The sequence below is a fragment of the Ambystoma mexicanum genome, chromosome 1q (genome assembly GCF_040938575.1).
Source record: "Ambystoma mexicanum isolate Mex_15411 chromosome 1q, UKY_AmexF1_1, whole genome shotgun sequence".
Lineage (NCBI taxonomy): Eukaryota > Metazoa > Chordata > Amphibia > Caudata > Ambystomatidae > Ambystoma > Ambystoma mexicanum.
Window position 1 is genome coordinate 734,869,805 of NC_090922.1, and position 23,825 is coordinate 734,893,629.

Genomic DNA, 23,825 nt, shown 5'->3' on the forward strand with positions numbered 1-23,825 from the left:
TGGAGGTGATGGGAGACATGAGTTGGACATGAGTGGGGGCCTGGTGGAGGCTGCCCCTGCACTGCTGGGGGGTGGGGGTGCAGGGAGACATGAGTGGGGGCCTGGTGGAGGCTGCCCCTGGTGGCTGGGGGGTGGGGGTGGTGGGAGACATGGGTGGGGACCTGGTGGAGGCTGCCCCTGCATTGCTGGGGCGTGGGGGTGGTGGGAGACATGGGTGGGGGCCTGGTGGAGGCTGCCCCTGCACTGCTGGGGGGTGGGGGTGGTGGGAGACATGGGTGGGGGCCTGGTGGTGGGTGCCCCTGCACTGCTGGGGGGTGGGGGTGGTGGGAGACATGGGTGGGGACCTGGTGGAGGCTGCCCCTGAACTGCTGGGGTGTGGGGGTGGTGGTAGACATGGGTGGGGGCCTGGTGGAGGCTGCCCCTGCACTGCTGGTGGTGGGGGTGATGGGAGACATGAGTTGGACATGAGTGGGGGCCTGGTGGAGGCTGCCCCTGCACTGCTGGGGGTGGGGGTGCAGGGAGACATGAGTGGGGGCCTGGTGGTGGCTGCCCCTCTTGGCTGGGGGGTGGGAGTGGTTTGAGACATGGGTGGGGGCCTGGTGGAGGCTGCCCCTGCACTGCTGGGGGGTGGGGGTGGTGGGAGACATGGGTGGGGGCCTGGTGGTGGGTGCCCCTGCACTGCTGGGGGGTGGGGGCGGTGGGAGACATGGGTGGGGACCTGGTGGAGGCTGCCCCTGCACTGCTGGGGTGTGGGGGTGGAGGTAGACATGGGTGGGGGCTTGGTGGAGGCTGCCCCTGCACTGCTGGGGGGTGAAGGTAATGGGAGACATGAGTGGGGACCTGGTGGAGGCTGCCCCTGGTGGCTGGGGGGTGGGGGTGCAGGGAGACATGAGTGGGGGCCTGGTGGAGGCTGCCCCTGCACTGCTGGGGGGTGGGGGTGCAGGGAGACATGAGTGGGGGCCTGGTGGAGGCTTCCCCTGGTGGCTGGGGGTGGGGGTGATGGGAGACATGAGTGGGGGCCTGGTGGAGGCTGCCCCTGCACTGCTGGGGTGTGGGGGTGGTGGTAGACATGGGTGGGGGCCTGGTGGAGGCTGCCCCTGCACTGCTGGGGGGTGGGGGTGATGGGAGACATGAGTGGGGACCTGGTGGAGGCTACCCCTGGTGGCTGGGGGGTGGGGGTGCAGGGAGACATGAGTGGGGGCCTGGTGGAGGCTGCCCCTGCACTGCTGGGGGGTGGGGTGCAGGGAGACATGAGTGGGGGCCTGGTGGAGGCTGCCCCTGCACTGCTGGGGGGTGGGGTGCAGGGAGACATGAGTGGGGGCCTGGTGGAGGCTGCCCCTGGTGGCTGGGGGGTGGGTGTGATAGGGGAAATGAGTGGGGGCCTGGTGGAGGCTGCCCCTGGTGGCTGGGGGGTGGGGTGATGGGAGACATGAGTGGGGGCCTAGTGGAGGCTGCCCCTGCACTGCTGGGGGGTGGGGGTGCAGGGAGACATGAGTGGGGGCCTGGTGGAGGCTGCCCCTGGTGGCTGGGGGTGGGGGTGATAGGGGAAATGAGTGGGGGCCTGGTGGAGGATGCCCCTGGTGGCTGGGGGGTGGGGGTGATGGGAGACATGAGTGGGGGCCTGGTGGAGGCTGCCCCTGGTGGCTTGGGGGTGGGGGTGCAGGGAGACATGAGTGGGGGCCTGGTGGAGGCTGCCCCTGGTGGCTGGGGGGTGGGCGTGATGAAAGACATGAGTGGGGGCCTGGTGGAGGCTGCCCCTGCACTGCTGGGGTGTGGGGGTGGTGGTAGACGTGGGTGGGGGCCTGGTGGAGGCTGCCCCTGCACTGCTGGGGTGTGGGGGTGATGGGAGACATGAGTGGGTACCTGGTGGAGGCTGCCCCTGGTGGCTGGGGGGTGGGGGTGCAGGGAGACATGAGTGGGGGCCTGGTGGAGGCTGCCCCTGCACTGCTGGGGGGTGGGGGTGCAGGGAGACATGAGTGGGGGCCTGGTGGAGGCTGCCCCTGCACTTCTGGGGGGTGGGGGTGCAGGGAGACATGAGTGGGGGCCTGGTGGAGGCTGCCCCTGGTGACTGGAGGGGTGGGGGTGGTGGGAGACATGGGTGGGGGCCTGGTGGAGGCTGCCCCTGGTGACTGGGGAGGTGGGGGTGGTGGGAGACATGGGTGGGGGTCTGGTGGAGGGTGCCCCTGGTGGCTGGTGGTGCAGGGGACATGCGTTGGTGGGCAGTAGTGCAAGTTGACATGTGGGTTGGCTGGTGGGCATGGCCATGGTGGATGGGGTGCCTGCATGACATGTGCTGGGTAGGCCCCTGTGGTGTGAGCCACCTGCAGGGGCCGTGGAGGGTGTAGAGGGAACACCTGGGAGGACCCACACGTGCAATTCACGTGTGCTGCTCCCCGCGCACCCCTGTAATACACGTACCCTGATGATATCGCGTGTGGAACTTCCCGCGCACCCCTGTAATACACGTACCCTGATGGAATTGCGTGTGGAACTTCCCGCGCACCCCTGGAATACACGTACCCTGCTGATGTTGCGTGGGATACTTCCCTCGCACCCTGAAATACACGTACCCTGATGAGATCGCGTGTGTGACTTCCCGCGCACCCCAGAAATACACGTACCCCGCTCAATCGCGTGTATAACTTCCCGCGCACCCCCGAAATACACGTACCCCGCTCAATCGAGTGTGTAACTTCCCGCACACCCCCGAAATACACGTACCCCGCTCAATTGCGTGTGTAACTACCCGCGCACCCCCGATATGCACGTACCCCGCTCAATCGCGTGTGTAACTTCCCGCGCCCCCCCGAAATACACGTACCCCGCTCAATCGCGTGTGTCAATTCCCGCGCTCCCCCGAAATACACGTACCCCGCTCGATCGCGTGTGTTGCTTCCCACACATCCCCGCAATACACGTGCCCCGCTCGCACAGGCCCAATTGCTGTATGTTGCCACTTTTGTGATGCGCTGGGACTCTACCGCCTGCCTTCGTGTGGCGGACGTGTTTCAGCTTGTCCGTGTCTTTGGCTGTGCGTGGCTTTGCCCTATTCGATTCCAAGAATACGTGTGGTTCGAGTGCGTGTGGACGTTCCGTCTGCTTCCCTGCAGTACATCCCCAGTTACGCCCTTATTTTTGCGCGTTGTTCCCCATTCCGCGCATTACGCCCCGTGTCCCGCCCACTTTCTGGTGTATGCGCCGAGGTTGTGCGCTTTCACTGTGCGCGTTGCGCATGCCTTTCGGGATGTTGCAGTGACTTGTGCGCCATGCACGGGTTTGGCGCACATCCCGAGGTGAACACGCGCAGGGACTTCCATGAATCGCACGCGTGCGCGTGCGCCTGTTTTTTTCCGCTTGCGCCTGCTTGCGCCTGCTTGCGCCTGCTTGCGCGAAGATTTTCGGCGCACGTTTGTTCCATGAATCGGCCCCTTAGTGTATGAAATTCACTTGTTTTTTTAAAGCTGTGTTATAGAAGGTTAGGAGAAAGAAGAAATAATGTTATATTCATTTTGCAATTTTCATTAGGTAAATGGCAGAAACTGTATAGAAAAGCATGGAATATATGTATTTGTGAAGCTATGGGTAATAAAGTAGACGGATTTGTTTTACGGGTAGTGGTGATATTGCAGGTGGGAGCGTTTCAAAGAAAGTGTCTATGTGTGTGAGTGTATGAAGATGCATGACATTTGACTGGCTGTGTATAATTTTATGATACACTACTAAGTGTTTTTCCACAATAAAATGATTACTTCTTCCATCTTCTAATATTATAATTTTCTAGATAGGTGTGTGTGTAAAAAAAAAATAGATAGCAGACAGGTTTTGAAGTGACAGTTGATTATAGCAGATGGAAAACATGACAACAAGTTCATTTTATAGGCTATACAGGTTCGTGGCAGTTACTCTGTATTAGTTTTTAAGAGGTGTACATGTACTGTGCAGAAAATATGCATACCTGTAGTTTGTATTCATGCATGTGGATATGCATGCAGCTGCAAGTAGAAATCTTGGAGACTTTTACAGTAGTTTTTGTAGTAGTTGCTTTCCAATGAAAAGAGACTTGTACTCAGAGTGATCTACTGCACATTTGAAGTGCTGAACTCTGATGATGGAGTTAGATGTAGAGTTCTTGGATGTGATTGGTGGATGGTTGTGTGACTGGTTATCTGTATCCAATGAGGGAATGGCACAGAGAATAAATCGAAATGGTAGAAGGGCTGTCCAAGTTACGATATGTCCACGGACATGGCAGTAGTCCGCGGACACTGCATATTACATACAGAGATTTGGGGTTCGAGAGGCATGCACATGAGAATGAGCAGAGCAATTGATTGGTCAGTAAAGTTTAGTGGGTGCGTTGTGTAAGGAGAGAGTTTGTCAGAAAGTCTTTTTCCTGAGAGAAGAACAGTTAGCTATGGCTGTGTGTTTCAGAAAACAGATTGTTTGGATTTTTGGAGACTCATGGATACATTGGTTGGAGGTGCATGCACAACGCTGTGGAGTAGCTGCAGATCTTGGATTCTCACATGTGGAAATGCACTTGCATGGAGTGTGTGGATTGAAGTGGCTAAAATTGGTAGCTCTCTGTGCTAGTTTGGAGACAGAGCTTCATCCAGACATAATTATAATTCACTGTGGAGGGAACAGTTTAGGACATGTGTCAGGAAATCTTTGCAATTTACGATGAAAGAAGGACTTGGGAAGGTCATGGACATGTTTCCAAATTCCCAAGTATGATTTTCTCGTATTGCGTAGAGACAAATGTGGCTGCGTTCTTCTTCATTTGGTCCACAAATGGAGAACGCAAGGCGGAATGTTAATAAGGCTGTTTGTGCCTTTCTAAGAGATGATGAACTGTCCACAGACTTCTAAAGAAAATGCACAGAGCCCTGCTCCATTTATTTATTTATTTGTCACTTCTATTTTTAGACTGTGAAAGGCGGCTCTGAAAAGAGAATTTTTTTGGGGGGGATTTGTGTTGATTTATATTTCTTTTGGTTTTTTACACACAACACACTAGGAGAGGAGGGGAAAGGAGGGTAAGGGGGGACACCAACCATGGGGATAAGAAAGGGCGGGTGGAGAGAGGAAGATGTAGGGTGGGCCTTACTTAGGTAGTGGGCAGGTCTTCTCGTGCTCTGAGACTCTAGTCTTGAAAGCACTTCGAAGACTCTCCCTCCTGCAGAGTACTGCGTCGCAGTACATACACAAAACTGTGACCCTCGAAAGATAAGGGTCATCAGCATTGTGATTGGCCTGTGAGGCAGCTTGAGGGATGCGCTCTCCCACAGGAGTGTCTCTTGTGGTGAGAGGAGCGGAAACGGAGGATGTAGTAGAGGTACAACCTTGCGAACGGCCCCACCGTGGAACGACCTTAGGTGTCCCTTCATAGTTGTCGTACCAAAGCTGTACGAACCAGGCCTCCCGTGACTCAGCACCATTTTGCACTGGTTGCAGGTGACCTTGTTCGCACGCTCCCTGGGTATGTTACCATGAATCGTAAATAACCACCACACCCAAGACTCATGACGAGTGCTGGTAGTAGGGACTTCCACTACCTCATCCTCGTCATCCTCTTCATCCTTCTCTACATCCTCACCCCTGTTCCCCTCTTCAGGCCCTTGGGGAGGTGGTGGTGGTGGAGGTTGGGGGTGGTGCTGAGGCAGATGTAGCATCAGCTTAAAGTACAGCAGCCTTGGATTAAATCTTGTTTCAAGATGCAACAGGAAATGCAGCAGGTTAATCTTCAATAGTAGAAAGATAGAATGAAGATGAGCTCGGGGTGTGGCCTTTTATAGGGGTGCATGTGCGGTCCGCGCACACCCGTGCTGTCCGCAGACAGATCGAACACCCCAAAAAGGCTCAAGATGTTCCAAAAAGTATGTAGAAAGTCACGGTCAAAGTCTGGGACATGTGCTATGGTGAATTTTTACCATAAAATACTGTGGATTGCCTGAAAAGGTACTTTTAAAATGTTTCGGGACCCGGACAGTGTCCGCAATTCAGGATACACGCTCAGCGTGGTTGCGGTCATATGATGGCGTCGCAAACATTTCCGCAAAGGGAATGGGTGTTTGCAGGACACCAAATGCATGGGAACGGTCTTGCGCATGCGCGTGGATGTTCTACGGACAGTGTTCAGGTCCTGAAACTAATTAAAAGTGCGACACAAGTGAGACGGACAGTTACGGAAAGGCGCAATGTTCGTAGGATTTATGGGTGTGGTGCGCATGTGCGCAAATATTCTACGGCCAGTGTTCGTGTCCTGAAATTAATTAGAAGTGCGACACAAGTGAGACAAACAGTTACAGACACTGTGTGTGTTCTTAGAACAGTTTTAACTTGACTGCAAACAGTACGGACAGGTATAGTGTCCTTAGGACACCTCCATTTTCGTTTGATTACGGACATCCCGGACACCGTGTGTGTTCTTAGAACAGTTTCAACTTGCCTGCAAACAGTACGGACAGGTATAGTGTCGTTAGGACACCTCCATTTTCATTCGATTACGGATATTTCGGGACACCGCGTGTGTTCTTAGAACAGTTTCAACTTGCCTGCGAACAGTACAGACAGGTATAGTGTCCTTAGGACACCTCCCTTTTGGTTAATTGCGGACATTCCTGACACCGAGTATGTTCTAAGAACAGTTCCATTTTGCTTGCATACAGTACAGACAGGTATAGTGTCCTTAGGACACCCCCATTTTTGGTTAATTGCGGACATCCCGGACACCGAGTGTGTCCTTAGAAGAGTTTCAACCTGACTGCGGACATTACAGACAGGTATAGTGTCCTTAGGAGACCTCCATTTTGGTGAATTGTGGACATGCCGGACACCGAGTGTGTTCTAAGAACAGTTCCATTTTGCTTGCGGACAGTACGGACAGGTATAGTGTCCTCAGGACACCCCCATTTTGTTTTTTTGATTGATTGATATTTTATTTATATTGGCTCATACACCTGTGTTTCAGAGCGTGACAAGGCAAAGGGAGGGGAACAGGGGAGAAAACAAAACAACGATCTTACTAGGCCCAGTGACATTGAGAATGTGCAAGTGCCTGGGAGAGGGTGCAGGGAAAAGTGCAAGGGAGGGGCGAGAAGTGGAAAGTGCAGAGCAAGGGGAGAGCAGAAATAAATACTGATAAGTACATGATAAAACAGCAAACACAGAAAAATAGTAGTCCATCCAGCAAGTGCTTAGTTAAGGGAAGCAGACAGGGTAGGTCTGGTAAGTGCAAAGGACGAAGAAGGGGGACTGTGTGGGTACAGATACAGAGCCCAGTGCAACGGGTGGCGGGAGGCAGTGCAGGAGGGTTGAAAAGATAGTAGGAGCTTGGGCCCAATGGATAGAGGGTGGCCAGGTGCACTATGCCAAAGAGACCAAAATCAGCGGAGGAGAGTGGTGGTGAAAGCAGAAGCAAAGAGGATAGTTTAAGGTGTTTCCGGAACCAAAGGTGGTTCTCCTCAAGCTTTAGGGTCATAGGGAGGCTGTTCCAGAGGGAGGCCCCAGCTAAAGAAAGAGATCGGGCTCCAGCTTGTTTCTTAGAAAAACGACTGACCCAGAGGGAATTAGAGGTAGAGGAGCAGAGAGCTCGAGAGGGGAGGAATTTGCAGAGGGATAGATGAAGGTATTTTGGACCCAGGCCCCAGTAAGCCTTATATATAATGCAGAGGGTTTTCAATTTAATCCTTGAATCCACAGGGAGCCAATGAAGAGATTTCAAGGTTGGAGAGATACGATCCCTGGGATTAAGACCAAGGACAAATCTCGCAGTCATGTTCTGAATTAGTTGCAGAGGGTGGAGAGTAGAGGAAGGTAGATTAAGAAAGGGGCTGTTACCGTAGTCCAACCTAGAGAGAACCAGAGCTTGGGATACCATGAGCTTCTGGGGGAAGGAGAGGAAAGATAGAGTACCTTTGAGGAGGTGCAGTAGGAAGTTTGCCTTTTCAGAGACCTCAGAGATGTCGGCGGAGAAGGAGAGGGTGGAGTCAAAGATGACCCCAAGGTTCTTAGCCACACTGGTTGGTGCCGGAGGAGGGCCCAGGGAAGCAGGCCAGAGAGTGAGGGGAAAGGATGGTGAAGGTGTGCCGATGAGGAGGATCTCTGTTTTACTGGCATTCAGACAAAGATCGTTGGCGGCACACCAATCTTCTTGAATGGCAGTTAGGCATTCAGAGATAAGAGAGGGAGAAGAGGTGGCAGAGGGCAGCCTGAAAATTAGCTGAGTGTTGTCCGCGTAGCACTGGAAATTTTAGCAGAAAATGGCAATGCAGTGGGCGAGAGTTGCCAGGTATTGGTTGAAAAGCCAGGGTGATAGGTTAGACCCCTGAGGGACACCACAGGTAGAGAGGAAGATAGATGATAGGAAGGACCCAAGTTGAACCTGGGAGGGTCGGTCAGAGAGGAAAGAGGTCAGCAGAGCCAGAGCCTGATCAGTGATACCCAGGTTATCACGGAGACGGTTGAGGAAGATGGTATGGTTGACTGTGTCGAAGGCAGAAGAGAGATCAAGGAGGATGAGGACAGAGGGAATTTTAGAGTCAAGGTTGGAGAGCAGATATTCACCGATTTTCAGGAGAGCAGTTTCTGTGCTTCTGGCTGCTCTGAAGCCAGACTGGTGGTTGTGGAGACAGCCAACCAAATCGGAGTGAAGGTTAAGCTGGGAGATGGCCAGCTTTTCCAGGAGTTTGTCCAGAAAGGGGGTGATTTAAATTGGGCGATAGTTAGCGGGATTGGAAGGATCTGCTGTGGGTTTCTTGAGAAGAGGATGCACAAGGGAGTGCTTCAGCGAGGAGGGGAAGGATCCGGAGGCAAAGGAGACGTTGCAGAAGTCAGCAAGGGCCAGAGCGAGGGTGACAGTATGGTCCTTGATGGTATTGGAGGAACAGGGGTGAACCTGTTTTGATGAGGCTATCATAGATCGGACTTGCCTAGCGACCTCAACAGGGGAGAAAAGAGGAAAGGATGAGTTCTGTCTGAAGGAGGTTCAGAAGGTACAGATGAAGAGGGGGCAGAGGGGATAGGGAGGAGAGAGTGGATAGGATGTCTTGGGTTTTTGAGATAAAGTGACAGGCAAGGGCATTGCAGAGAGTCTGGGCGGGAATGGGGGGATAGAGACTGCATCAGGGTTGGCCAGCTCTTTGCAGATTTTAAAGAGTTTGGCCGAGTTATTAGATGCCGCAGACACACAGGCTTGAATGTGTGCTCTCTTCTTAGTGCGAACAGAGAGTCAGTATTGCCTTTGGAGCAGGCGACAGGCCAGTTTGTCAGAGGAAGAGCAAGAAGTTCTCCATTTCCTCTCAGCCGCCCTACACTTACCTTTAAGTGTGGCTAGGTCGGAGTCAAACTAAGGGTTGCACTTGGCTTTGGGCTTCAAATGGATCCTCATGACAGGGGTACGAGCATTGAGAGTATCAGAAATAGAGGAATAGAGAAGGGCCAGGGCTGTGTCAGGGTGTGAATCAGCCTGAGGGGGTTTGGGGGGAGAGAAGGTGGCAGTGAAAGCCTCAATTGACACGTGCTTCATGGGCCGGATGTCCGTGAAGGTGGGTGGCAGTGTAAGGGTAGGCTTGGCTTGAGACAAAGAGAGTGAGAGATGAGAGGAGAGGAGGCAGTGATCACTCCATGAGAGTGGGGTAGTCAGAGAGGTAGAGAGGGGGAGGCCAGAGGAGATGAAGACATCAAGGGTGTGTTCTGCAGAGTGTGTAGGGCTGGATGGGAGAATGGAGAGAGAGGGAATCACAGAGGTCATGAAAGAGCAGAGATGAGGGACAGGGAGAATCAAGGAGGATGTTTAGGTCTCCAAGGAAGAGGAATTTGGTGGTTACGGCCAGGAGGGAGGAGAAGAGGTCAGCCCAATCTGAGAGAAAAGAGGTGATTTGGCCAGAGGGCCGATAGAGAGTAGCAATAGTAAGTGAGTGGTTAGGAGAGAGAGAGTGCATGCAGACAAGGCATTCGAAGGAGGGGTAAATCTGAGTGGGAATGATAGTGGCAGGAATCCACTCTGGGAAGATCAAGGCTACACCACCTCCAGGCCGGGAGAGTCTGGGTGCGGAGAGGATCTTGTAGCCGTGAGGGAGGAGAGTGTCGAAGCTCGTGACAGAGCTGCCAGTGAACCATGTCTCCGTAAGACCGAGGACATCAAGGTCAAGTTCTTCGAGGAGGTGACAGATGTCAGAGGAATGTTTGACAGCGGAGCGAGAGTTGAGAGTGGCCAGATGCAGAAGGTTGCCAGCCTTAAAGTCCTTCCGGGGAGGGGAACAAATCAGAGGTACGCCCTACGGAGGGGAAGAGGTAGCCTGTAGAGGGGCAGAGAGAGAGGGAGGAGTGTGCAAGGTAGCAGAGGAGTGAGAGGAAGGGACAGCAGGAGTTGAGAGGAAGTTGATGAGGCTAGGGAAACGCCTAACAAAGAGGAGGAGATTGGCCTGAGGACCTTGGACCATGACAGTGCCATTTAGATAGACATTAATGATGACTCTAGAGGAGTGAAAGGAATCCATGAGGACATCCCATCGAGTGCCACCATTAATGGGAGAGGAGGAGACAGGACAGAGCACAGAGATCATATGTGGGGTCGTTAGATCTGGCGAAAGAACGACAAAAAGGATGTCGGTGAGGGTCTGTCTTGAAGAGTCATTGGAATAGATATCGGCAATAGGGAGACCGGGGTAAGAGGCCAGGATATCCTTTTTGAACTTCTTCTTTCCAGATTTAGTGAGAAGGAGGGATAGTTGATAGAGAAGCAGTTGAGTAGATGGGAGAAACAGAGAGCGCCATAGGAGGGAGGGTGGAGGAGGGGGATGGAGGAAGTAGGCAGGTGCAGTGGTATGGAACAGTCACTGGGCTAGCAGGTTACAGTCACTGGGCAAAGTTAAAAGCAAAATACATCCAAGTTTGACTTTTCAGTTAAAAGCAAAATACATCCAAGTTTGACTTTCCAGTTAAAAGCAAAATACATTCAAGTTTGACTTTCCAGTTACATTTAAGAGCATGTTGATAGGAAAAGAAATGGGTGGGTGTGAAAGGAAAGGTGAGTACAGAAAGACTTAGGTTAGTACAAAGAGGATAAACTGAGAAAAACAGGCAGGGATGAGAGGGTAAGTAAACCATGATGAGTGAGGTGGGAGAGTCTTGGTTGTCTGGGGGAGGAAACCAGAAGGAGGTTTGGGGTGTAGTAGAAATGCGGCCAGTCCAGCGGACAGGAAGCAGACAAGGACCTTTGTGTGGGCCTTTAGTGCTCAGGGCCGACTCTCGCCTCCCGGTTGCAGCAATTGGCCTATCTAGGCCTGGTAGCCAATGGGGGTGGGAGTCAAGACAGACCAGGTGTAGAGGCAGTCACAAGCACCACAGAGCGGCCATCTTTGAGGGGCCAGGAGCACACGTTCAAAGTAATGCACAAAGGAAGTTTAAAGAGTAACCAAGCACACACAACTGGTCCAAGTTAGGAGAACTGCTGATGATCAGCAAGCACCGTGCCCCCAGATGCAGATGTTGATTTCAGACCTCGCCGTCTGAAAAATAGCGCGGTAATATAAGCGCAATTTCGTCAATTTGGTTAATTGCAGACATCCCGGACACCCACGCTGTCCGCAGACACCCCAACTGCCTTTTTGCATCAGCTACAGCTTTCTTCATTGACAAAGTACTGCGCAAACACGGTTCGGAAATTTTTTCGGCCATTGAGAAAGTGCAGGAAACTTTCCTCAACTACGAAGGCTTGCCCTTCCATAAAAATTTGTCAAACTTTTTGCCTAGCCAAATCCTTTAAAAAATCTGTGGCAAAGACTTAACCGTTATCTACCAGAACTTTGCTATCCTATACAAAAGACTCTGAACCATTGACTTTGGCACAGACCTATTGAGAAGAATTGCTGGTTGTATTTAACTGAAACCCTTTGCCTGACTATAAATGTATTTGGGCTGTCTGTTCTTATAACCCTGTCTTTTCCCCCCTTTATTAAGTATCCGAAGTGTCATTTTGCTCCTAATTCATTTTTGAGCTAAACTTGTTCAGTTACTTACTGGTTGGATTTTTGTGGTGTATTAGTGTGTAATATTGAGCTGCTTGTGCTAGTGTAATGTTTTATAACTGATGGAGTAAATAAATGTATATTCTTTTACCAAGAAACCTTGAGTAAGTGTTTTCTTGAAACACTGTATTGGTTGGTCCTTTGTGTAGCTTGTTCTACTGCTCACTTAAACTCTTGAGATAAGTCTGGCTGCTCAGCCATCACTACCACTTTACTATGTAGCGCAGGCTTGTACCAAAGGTGAAATTGTGGTACACGTGTAGTCCTAATTGCCTGTAGTGTTCCCAAAGGGTACTGCGGGTGATTCTGCCTAACAGAGGGTTAATATGTGTGCATATCCTATGCTGGATAGAAAGACCATTGTGGTGGCGGTGGACCTGATGACTGGAGCAGGGATGGGGGTCTCTGAGAATGTCTGGACGTATTGATTTCGTTATGTATGGAGACAGCTCCATCTGTCGGACTTGTGGTTTACACCCCTCAAACCCCAAGGTACATATAGATGAATAGAATACATTTGCATTGGAAGGGATATCTTGGGAAGAGCTAGAGTCTGCAATCTCATGCACATTAGCTGGTTGGACCATGACATGGTCTATTTGGCGTTTTCCCATTTCTGGGTTTTCAGTGTCGGGATTCTTTGTGGAAATGCAATGATTCACTTTGGAAAGACATGAATTTCTGTGAAGAAAAAAGGGGGCTATTGGTGAATATTTTGATATAAATGACACGGGGTAAGTGGATTATTGTACTGTTTGGGACACGGCCATGGCCATGTGGTACGGATTGTTGATTAGGGAGGGTGCAATGAGAAAAAATGGAAAGCACCCTTCACAAGATTGAGCTGTGGGGGGATATTGACTCTCTACAACAGAACATACAAGTCTGCATGGATGGCAGAGAAGGTTTAATACAGGAGGTTAAGAGGAAGAGGGAAGACAATTGCGATTCTTGAGGCAGAGTTACTACGAAAAGGGGGATAAGGCTGATGAGCTCCTGTCAGTGAGTCTGTTGAGGCAGAGAGCTGAAAGATGGGTTGCTGGGTTCCACGGGGTGGACAGCTAACTGGATATGTCATCAGAGGGTATTGCAGAAGGCTTGGCTATGTTTTATGCAGACTGTATGGCGCAGATGTGGAGCCGGACAGAGTATGGATAGGCTCATATTTGTGGGATAATGCTCTTCCTAGGTTGAGCCGGGATGAGATTTTAGTGACTGAGGCTCTGTTTAGCCCAGGGAATGCACACTGGATGAGCACCCGTGCTGGATTTACACCTGGGCTTTATATATTTTTGCTGGTTGTCTCTTCCCATATGTAGTTCAATTGTTTAACCATATTTTAGTGACTGGGCAGGTTCCAGAGTCCTTTCATCAGGCCCTGATATTTGAGAAAACCCAAGAGTCGAAGGGATCCTGAGTCCTGTTGGTAATATGGACCATTAATCCCTGCTTAACATGGATGCCAAGATTATTAAACCAGTGTTAGCCTCTAGACTAGAGAGTTTGCTGCTGGGCCTGGTCCTGAAGATGGACTTCAGTAAGAGAAGACAGGGGGCAGACACCTTGTGGAATACTTTGCATTTGATGAACATGGCTTGGAGGAAAGGGTCAACCCAACACTCCCGGCCCTCGATGCAGAGAAGTTCTTTGATAGGATAGACTGGACGGTTTTGGGGAAATATGGGTTTGGGGAGAATATGCTAAATGGTGTTCAGGTTGATATTCCAGGGCTTTTCTCATACATGAAGGGACAAGACAAGGGGCCCACTCTCACCCTTATTGTTTGCTGTATCAATGGAGCCTATGGAAGAGCCACTCAGGAATACCCCTCAGTTGGAACAGATCCGTTTGGGTGATTCTGAGTTTAAGCTTTGACGGTATGCTGATGATGTGCTGTTTCACTTGTGTAATCTGCATACTTTGATCTATGTGGCGAAATGGGTGATAGGACAGTGCATAGAGATCTCTGGGTTTAAAATGAATAAGGCCAAGTCTATTTTGTTCCATTTTGATGAGGACAGAGACCAGGATGTGGGCATATTGCAACCACTAATAATGGAGGTGTGCTTAGAGTGTGCGTATCGTAGGGTGAGTGACTTATGTGATGCCAACTAACCTCCCTTGTTGGGAGCATTGTACTGTTATATGTCTAACTGGGAGACACTTACAATATCATGGATGGGATGCCTTAACGCTTTAAAAAGGAACTTCCTCAATAAGATTTTACATCTTTTTCAGATGCTCCCAATATCTACACCGGACACTTTCCTCAGGAAAGCTAGGCAGTGCATGCTGCATTTTCTGTGGCAGCAAAAGAAACCTTGAGTTGCCTATAATACCCAGGTTCTTCCCAAGGTAAGAGGCAGTATGAAGTTCCCGGAACTCTTTGTGTACATTAAAGTGGCACAGTTGAGGGTGCTGGTCCCTCATCTATGGGAAAAGAAGGGTACACAGTGGGAGTTTTTGGAGAACCTCCACATGTGGCCGCCAAAAATATCAGAATGGTTGTAGGTCCCTATGGGGAAGATACGCATAGGATTTGGGAACATCCTATTCTGGGGGTTACTTGGCATGTAAGGCACCAGGGAGTGGAGTGCATGGGGTCACCTCATGGACATCTCCAATGAGCTATCTGTGGGTGCCTGTCATAAGAGAGGAGATCCCAGATTTGGCTAGATACCACGCTTTGTTTGAGGGGGGCTGGCTTGAGTGGGGCAGTTGGGGTGGGGTGGAAAATTAATTTCATTCAAGAGCTCGAGGAAGATTTACACATAGGGAAATCGTCAATCTTTTCATATCTGTGGATTAAGTGGGTTCTTATCACTGAAAAATGGAAATCTAAGTTCCAGAGAGAGCTAATGCAGACTTAAAAAATACTGGATTCACACTTTGATGTGAAAGGTTTGATTTTTGCATAGTTTGGAGCATTCATCGCCGCTCCTGGTGGTGGAACAGAGGGCCTCTGAAAGAGATGGGAAAGTGATTAAGGACATTAACGAGGGGTTGTGTCAGATGATGTGTTGTAGGGCATTCAAGACATTGATATCATGCCAATATTAGCTACAAGGTATCACACAACTGCAATGGTGGCAGTATGACCATGTTCGCTTTGCTAAAGTTTATGAGGGGGTTAGTCTGTACTGCTGGAACAGATGTGGAGAGTGTGCTGCATACTTGCACATTTGGTGGGCTTGTGAGAGAGTGCAGGTGTATTTGACTGATGTGTTGGGTTGGGTTAAGGAGGCTGAGGGAACGCCTCACCCCCTGGAGTCCATGCTCTTTTTGTTTGGTCTGGAAGAAAAGGATGGTGACTATAGGGCATACCCCATATGGTTAATTGTGTATTGCTTTCTGTCAGAGCTTGCTTGGATAGTCAGTGGAAGAGGGAGGGACTGACAGACAATGGTGAATGGGTGTCCAAAGCTAAGGACATTCACTGTATGGACAGGATCACTGCAGCCCTTCATGGAGGGGTGCTCAGTTTGAGATGGGGTGGTTGGGGTTTACTTAATACATGGAGTGTGAGGATTTATTTGGGATGTGTTTGCGAATGGTGTTTACAAATTAGGTGAGGGGTGATGCTCTGGTCCCCCCAGGTATCTGTATTGAATAGTTGGACACGCTGCCCGAGGAGATGGTCTGCAGCAGCTGTGTCATTTTGCTGTATTTCTACTGTATGCCATGTTGGAGTTGAGTTATGTGGGTTGCCGCTGGGTGGAAGGGAGTTGGGGCAAAGAGAAATGTTGTGATCTGTGTTACGGCTGCCTGTTCAGGGCATTTGGTTTTTCATTCTGTCATGAAAAATGTATACAATTTGATTTTTTGTTGATTTCAAAGTGTCCGCCACTTCTAGAAGTTGAACACTTCTTTTGGAGGTAATAATATGAGTCCAGAGGTGCACCAAATATCAACATGGTTTTGTGGATTCAAAATGCTCCCGAAGTTGGCCACAACAGTGATAACACTGTTTACAATGTTTTGAAAAGTACATCCCTTCAGAAGACATAAATATCTCATCACAGCTGGGAAAACTGGTAAGAAAAACATCTGGGATGACATATCATCTGACAAAACCCTATCACAAATATTTTACAGCTTTGGTATCAAAATGCTGTGAGAGAGAGAGTGTGAGTCCTAAGAAGCTGCAGATCATTTAACAGGTTCATCCTTGTATGGGAAATCTGAAAAATATTTCTGGCTCAACCTTCGTCCAACTTCATAGTGAACAAGAATAAAATCCTATCATGAAATTAAATCTATAGCTTCAGAAAACCCCAACAGCCTAGACATCTTAAAAAAAATAATCTAATTGACACATGCTACAGAAGTACTGCTTTGGAAAACATGTGATTGTACAATATAGCCCAAACCTATGCATACAAAAGTAATATTATTCCAAATTAAACAATTGGTAAATACTCAGTATTAAACTGTGAGGGAATTCTAGTTAAACTTTCCAAACCCAGTCTAATTAACCACGTAAAATGATAATTAAAATCTGCAGAGCATAGAGACCTGTATCACATGACGCTTCTGCAACTAATCAAACCTTGGAGAAAAGATGAAGAATTATTAGGTGACTGAGACAAATTTGAAGCTGCATTCACGGAAAATGAAAGCAGTATAACAAATGACATTGTTAAAAAGTAAATGTTAGACAATGAACACCAACAAGAAGAAGAAATTGAAATTTAACTAGATAAAGACATAGCTAAAGGGAGTCGCCCACCTCTTACAGGAAGCCAAGAACCACTTGGAAACCCATTCATTCAAATGAAGCAGACATGGGAATGAATGAAGTAGAACACACCATGTATCAATCCAAACTAAACAAGATTTGTCAGTGCTCAAATCACAGTTAATTAATGAACAACTCACCATTTACCTAGAAGCCAATGGAGAAATGGAACATGGATTAAAACATGAGAATAATACTTGCAGTTTTAAAAATTACAAGCCTCTGCTCCTGAATGTCAGTGGTGAAGCTTGTTCTGGCAAAGCCTTCTTAATTAAAAGAATCAGGATGGTTTTACAAGACAGAACAAATAACAATGGTTCAGCTGTTGTAACAGCACCCACACGTCAAGTTACTTGTGGGTGCTGTAACTTTACACTGACTCCTCCTCCTCCCAGTGGAACACCAAAACAAATTTGAATATTGCAAATTTATAGCAGTAGCTGCAGCTGAACCACGCATAATTCTAGTGCATTGAATTGTATTGTAGTCATCTTTTAAATAGCAGCATTTCCCGATTTGTATGGCATCAATGCGCTTTGCGTTTTGAATGCCCTTGGGAACCGAGACCAGGTATGGGAAAGTTTGAAGAAGAGGTTTAAGATGCGTGTGTGCATTTGGCCAAGATTAGGACTTAGGGGGTTGGCCAGGCTCCGGTAATCAAACTAAGAGGTCAGGCACATGTGCTGGTGCTTTGGGAGGTCACAACAGAAAATGTATGCAGGAGATTCGATGTGTGTTCAGCTTGATCGAATTTTGTCTTAGGTTGTCACTGTAATCTAATGGCAGAGGTATTGAGGCAAGTCTGGTGTTTCAGCGCAAAGCCGTTATGTGACAAGCTAGACCAAATTTGACAAAGCCATATCTGCATTCAAGAGTGCATGGATGGATAGCCGTGCCTGCAGCAGATTTGCACTGAAGTGGTGCATTTACACATAACATAACCTCAGATGGAGCTTATCTTCAAATTCAATGTGCAATCCAATCTAATGTAGGGAGAAAAAGCCAACTACCCTCATAGATGTCCTGGGTATTATGGACAGCATATCCTACCAAATGCAATAGACTTGGTGTCCTAGAAAATCTTTTTGGAGGGACAGAGCAGCTACCATAGACACTAGGTTAATGGGATTTTTGGAGTGCAATAATAATGGATCACACACCTCCATTTTAAACACAGGGAGAAACAGCTAAATTTGAGACATAGGAGTAAGGGGAGAAACACCTACATTTGAAACACAGCAGTAAAAGGGAGAAACACCCACATTTGAAACACAGCAGTAGTGGGAAAGCACATATTTATTTATTGATTTATTTATTCGCATTTGTTGAGCGCGCAGGCAGCCCAGAGGGCATCGTGGCGCTTGTTACAGATATGAAAATGACTTGTTGTACATACAGTGAAGTCATTACTTAGTTGAAAGAGAAGAGTAGTAGCTACAGGAGAGGAGGAGAAAAGAGTAAACGACACAAAGGAAGAGGAATTAGTTAAACAAGGTGTTTTTTAATTTTTTTCGGAAGGCAGTGAGAGAGGTTTCTGCTCTGAGCGTGCTAGGTAGTGCGTTCCATAGCTTAGGGGCAATGTAGGGGAAACCTATTCCACCTGCTCTAACTCGTTTGATGCGTGGGACCCTAAGTTGGTTGGTGTGGCATTGCCTAGTTGGTCTGGTGGAGTGAGATATGGCTAGCGTATCAGACAGGTATGAGGGTGCAGACAGGTTGATACATTTGTGTGCGGTGGTAAGTATTTTGAATGTAATGCACTCTTTGACAGGTAGCCAGGGTGCTGCCTTTCTGGCTTGCGCAATGTGGTCCCTTTTTGGTATATTGAGAGCTGCTCTCTTGGAGTTTATTGAGATTGGAGTTGGAGGTGCCAGCCAATAGCGCATTACAATAATCTAGTTTGGCTCTAATGGTGGCTCTGGCAATAGAAAGGCAGTTATCTTTGGTTAGGAAAGGTTTGATGGCATTAATGAGCTTAGTGCTCAGGGCGGAGGCAGAAACAATGGAGTTGACTTGCTTGTCCATGGAGAGTGAGGCGTCAATGTGGACTCCTTGGGCCTCATTACGACCCCGGCGCTAAACCATGGTGCTATTAGCACCATGGTCCATGCTGGGGTCCGCCATGGTGAATGGCGAAATTACCGCCCCATTCCAAGGTTGGCGGGGCGGTAATTCCCCATTCACCATGGGCCCTTCCCAAATTCCCATTTTTGCCCCATAGGGCTCAATGGGAATGGGGAAGGCGCTAAGTACGGTGCCGCAAATTGGTAAAACCAGCCATTAAGGTTGGGTCCCGCAAAGGGACCTCGTAATTAGGCGCTAAGTGTTTAACGGTGCCGCAGCCTTTTACGGCGCCGTTAAACACTTAGCGCCTAGGTCATAATGAGGCCCCTAGTGTTTTAACAGATGGTAGAACTGGGATGACACAATTGTCTATGCAGAAGTTGGTGTAGAGTGGGTCGAGGTTCGTGAGAGTGGATTTTTGACCAAGGATGGGAATTTCGGTCTTATCTCCGTTAAGACATAGGCCATTCGTGGCCATCCATGCTTGGATGGTGGCGTATATATTCTGGAGGGTGGCTGCGTCTTGATGGTAGAGTCCTGTGAGCGGGAGGAGCACTTGGGTATCGTCAGCGTAGTTGGTGTATGTGATCCCAAGTGCGTCCAATTTATCGAAGAGAGGTTTGGTAAAAAGATTATAGAGGGTAGGAGCCGTACATGAGCCCTGAGGGACTCCATACCTGATGGTGGTAGGCTCTGCGTTAGCTATATTGGAAAACACTTTCATTACTCTTCCTTCAAGGAAGGAGGTGATCCAGTTTGTGGCTTGTTTGGAAAAATGTGCGGCCTGAGTGAGATGGTTTGTGAGGATGGCATGATCGACTAAATCAAACAAATGCTGCTGAGAGGTCTAGGAGGAGCAGAAGGGCCGGCTTGCCTTTATCTAGAATTAGGGTAATTTGGTTCTTCAGATCTAGTAAAGCGGTTTCAGTGCCATGACCTTTGCGGAATCCGGACTGCCTTTTACCTAAGACAGAGTTGTTTTCCAGGTAGGACTGTTAGGGAGAATTCTCTGTTTAGGCTGAATTTCCTAACCTAGTGAGTCCCCCAGCAGCTTTACTGGATTTCTGGAGTTTGTTTTTTTCCATCGTGCCAAGAGTGAGACTCTTTTTCTCCCACTCTTGGACATGAATGTTTGTAATTCCTTTGAATGCCAATGTGTTCTATGGGCTATGGGGTCTTTTACTCCGTAGGGTCTCATATGTTTTGCTATGTGTGTTACAATGCACCCTACGTGCCGTAACACTGGGGCATCCTATCGGTCCTCCACCATAGACTCCATACCCGGGGACTGACTACTGTCTCCCCGGGCATGTAAAGTCACCATTGGCTTTACTAGACCTAAATTTACTAACAGAACTAGTACAAACCATCCTATTGTGGACGTACTAGTAGGGGTAATTTGATTACTCCTGGGTCTGTTATTCGAGGGGGCACTGTCCCATCCCCCCTCATCGAGTTTTGGCTGGTGGCAGTGGAAACTACTTGTTATATTCGACCTTCCCATTGTTGGAGATTAATACTTTTCCATGTTAGTCTCTAGCATACCACCGGTTTATTTATCTTAAATAAATCTATCGGTTGGTATTTTTTGCCAGAACTCGGTTTTTAAAATGGCGTCTGTGTTCGTCTCTGTGACTCCTAAACCAAAGGTTGAGCCCTTTGTTCCACTTTTGACGGGCTTCTGTACAGAGGCCCTCCTAAGTGGTGCCATTCTGTCTGGGTACCACAGGGGGTGTGGGAGGGGGTTTAGGCACCCTGGACTGAGTTGCCTTGCCAACTCAAGTCGCACTCTGGTGTGATTGGCCCAAGTGGTGAGCCACCCCGCTCACCACTTAGCGTGTTTTGATTGACAGCTAGGCTGAATGAATGGGGGTTTTCTGCATAAAACGCAGGGATTTTGGGACTGGATCTTCAGAAGTCGCCACAGGACCTAAGAATCCGACGAGGGTAACACTGAGCCGACCTGCAACGACGACACCTCCGGTGGAGCCCTGCTGAACCGACTCACCACTTCCCGATGACAGAGGAGATCTCCCGGCCGGAGAGTCTTCTTCCCCTGACTGGTGGGAACAACCAGTCTCCCTTTGCTTTCTCTTAGTTCCAGGACATAGTGGTCGAATTGCCCGTGCAGAGCACCCCGGCAACTGGATAGCCACTACCCCTGTACCGCGACCAAAAGGTGGTGCCTTGTGACGGAGCAATCCGCGGCTGGTCTCTTCACTGGTGGTGCAAAGATCTTCAACTTTCCTACGACGACGAGATCATCTCTTCTCTTGGTAAAGCCCCGACTTGCATCCACCACCAGGAACAACTGCCCCCGCCGGAGCTGTCTCTCCACAAACAAGGTACCGTGTCCGCCTGGCTTCCCTTTTTGCCGGATAGAGTGAGGTGTCTTAATCCTCGCCTCTCCATTGGGTCACCTCCAAGCTTTCATAACTTTCTGTTCTGAACTGGTCCAACCTTTCCATAACAATTTGCGACAAACACTTGAAGTGCATTTCCACTGTGATACTTTTTTGGGACATATCGCCTTGCAATGACTATGCCTGTGAAGTTATTGACAGGGCTTGGGGGTCTATATATGACATGAATGTTTACTGTGTCTTTAGGGGAGAGGGTAAGTTTGGCTGAGAGGATATCAGTGGTGTCTTCCCCGGTGGTGGGAGTCTGTCTTAAGGCTAGGGTGTCTTTAAAAATGAGTGCGACCCCACCTCCCGTTTTAGCTAATCTGTCCTGTTTTGAGACCGAGTAACCTGACGGTATAGCTAGGCTGATAGTAGGGCCAGAGGCAGAATGCAACCATGTTTCTGTTATGGCTAACATATCTAAGTCTTGGCTGGTAATAATATTATTGACTTCTAAAGCGTGGGCGTTGAGTGAGCGAACATTTAATAGAGCACATTTGAGGTGTTGGAGCTTTTTTAATTGAGGTGGTTTGAGGTCGGTAATTGGAATGAGCTTTTTGGCATAGGCTTATTGGTCATGTGATGTCTGGGAGGAGCGAGCGTCAGAGCACTTTTTTGGCGCTTGTGGGTAATAGTGTATGGCGGGCGGCAGGTCTTAGCGTGAGTGCGTGAACCTAGGCATCCGTTCCTAAGTGTTACCTGCATGGGTGTGGAGATGAATGCTAAAGAGAGTGTGCTCTCGGGCATTTTGGGGGGAGTAGCGTGTGTGGTGGTCTGCCTTAGTTCCATGATATGGCTGTTGGGTTGCCCTTTGGGCACGAGGTAGGCAATACTACTAGTAAGTAAGATATAAACTAAACCTATGAAGATGTACAGTGTGTGGGCGGTGCACATATTGAGATAGGACAACGAGAGCTGGGATGCTAATGGGTTAGGTGAGGCAGGTGCCTGACGGTGCAGCTCACAGAGAATTCTGTTACGAGCTAGGTAATGTAGGAGGGCTACCTAGAGGTCAGGTAGTGTCAGTACGAGGGTGTCTCTAAGCGACCATAAGGCACAACACAACACGCAGGCACAACACAATATCACGGTGGTCTCTAAGCGACCATAAGGCACAACACAATAGCACAGTGGTCTCTAAGCGACCATAAGGCACAACACAATATCAGAGCGGTCTCTAAGCAACCATAAGGCACAACACAATAGCACAGTGGTCTCTAAGCGACCATAAGGCACAACACAATATCACAGTGGTCTCTAAGCGACCACAAGGCGCAACACAATATCACAGTGGTCTCTAAGCGACCATAAGGCACAACACAATAGCACAGTGGTACACAGTAGGCAGATTCAATTTTAGCAGGGAATGGCTAAAACACAGTATGCAAGTACACAGACGCTCTATCAGAGCACATAGAGGGCAGATTGGATTTATAGTTGAGCGTCAGAGTAAGCACAGAGTACAAGATGCTTAGGCAATCCAAATATTGTCTGGGCAGCGTCAACATATGCTCTTAGTACTATGCATGGTGAAGTGACAGATAAATATGGGCTGGGCGAGCTGTGACTGCAGGGTATAGCAGAGATAAAACAACAAATATCTGTGTGTCATATGTGTGGGCACAGAAAGGGCATTACAGGCAAGGCGATCTTAATCACAAGTTAGTTTACAAGGTGGTAGCCATGCTACTAACAATCTTGTGTATTTGAAGTGAGTCACTGTGTTTGATAACACAAGGGGAGAGTGTAGTCTTTATCAGATACAGGTGCGTACAATGTCAAGGGAGTCTTACCAGCAAGGTACAGGGTCTGTGGCTCGGGCTCCGGCGTGCTCCGGGCAGGCTCCAGACAGGTATGGATCCTTGTGTGAGGATCCTTAGGTGGGGGATATTTTCTACAACATTTGTGTGTGATACACTGTTGTTGTATTAACATATTGTAATCATTGGGTCATGGGAAACAATTCAGGATGGATTGAAAAAGAAAACATTGTGTATACTTACTGTTAATAGAATGTACATCCTGTACATCCTGTTCACCTTTTCCTCCATTTTTTTCAGACTGTGATATTTATGAAAAGAGACATATTTTGTATGTGTAGAAAGTAGAGTAGTGGTAGAATGGATGTTTTAAGTAATGAGCTAAGTGATGGTGCCCCTGATTCATAGATGATTTGCACCAAAAGAAAACCGGGATTTGTACGCCATTCTGCCCGCAAATCCCTGTTTAACTAATGGGGATTTGCGGGCAGAAAGGGGCCCAAATCCCGTTTTATTTTGCCGCAAATAATCCATAAATCAGGCCTGGTGTGTTTTAACTATAATGTAATTAAGGCATATTTGTTTTGTGTGTTTGTTCATGTTTAAAGTTGTTAGATACTCATTGGTGTATCCTAACTGTAAATCATTTTAAATGTGAATGTAAAGCATTATTTAATTACTAACGTTGGGGTTAAGGGATATTAAGTAGGCATGCTTTTAGATTTGCTTGTAACCTTTCTTTTTCAGTAACGGAAGTGTCGATACATTCAAAGCAACCAGTTCTTTTTTTTTAACATACACAGTATGGTGCCCTAAAGTGGTTGTG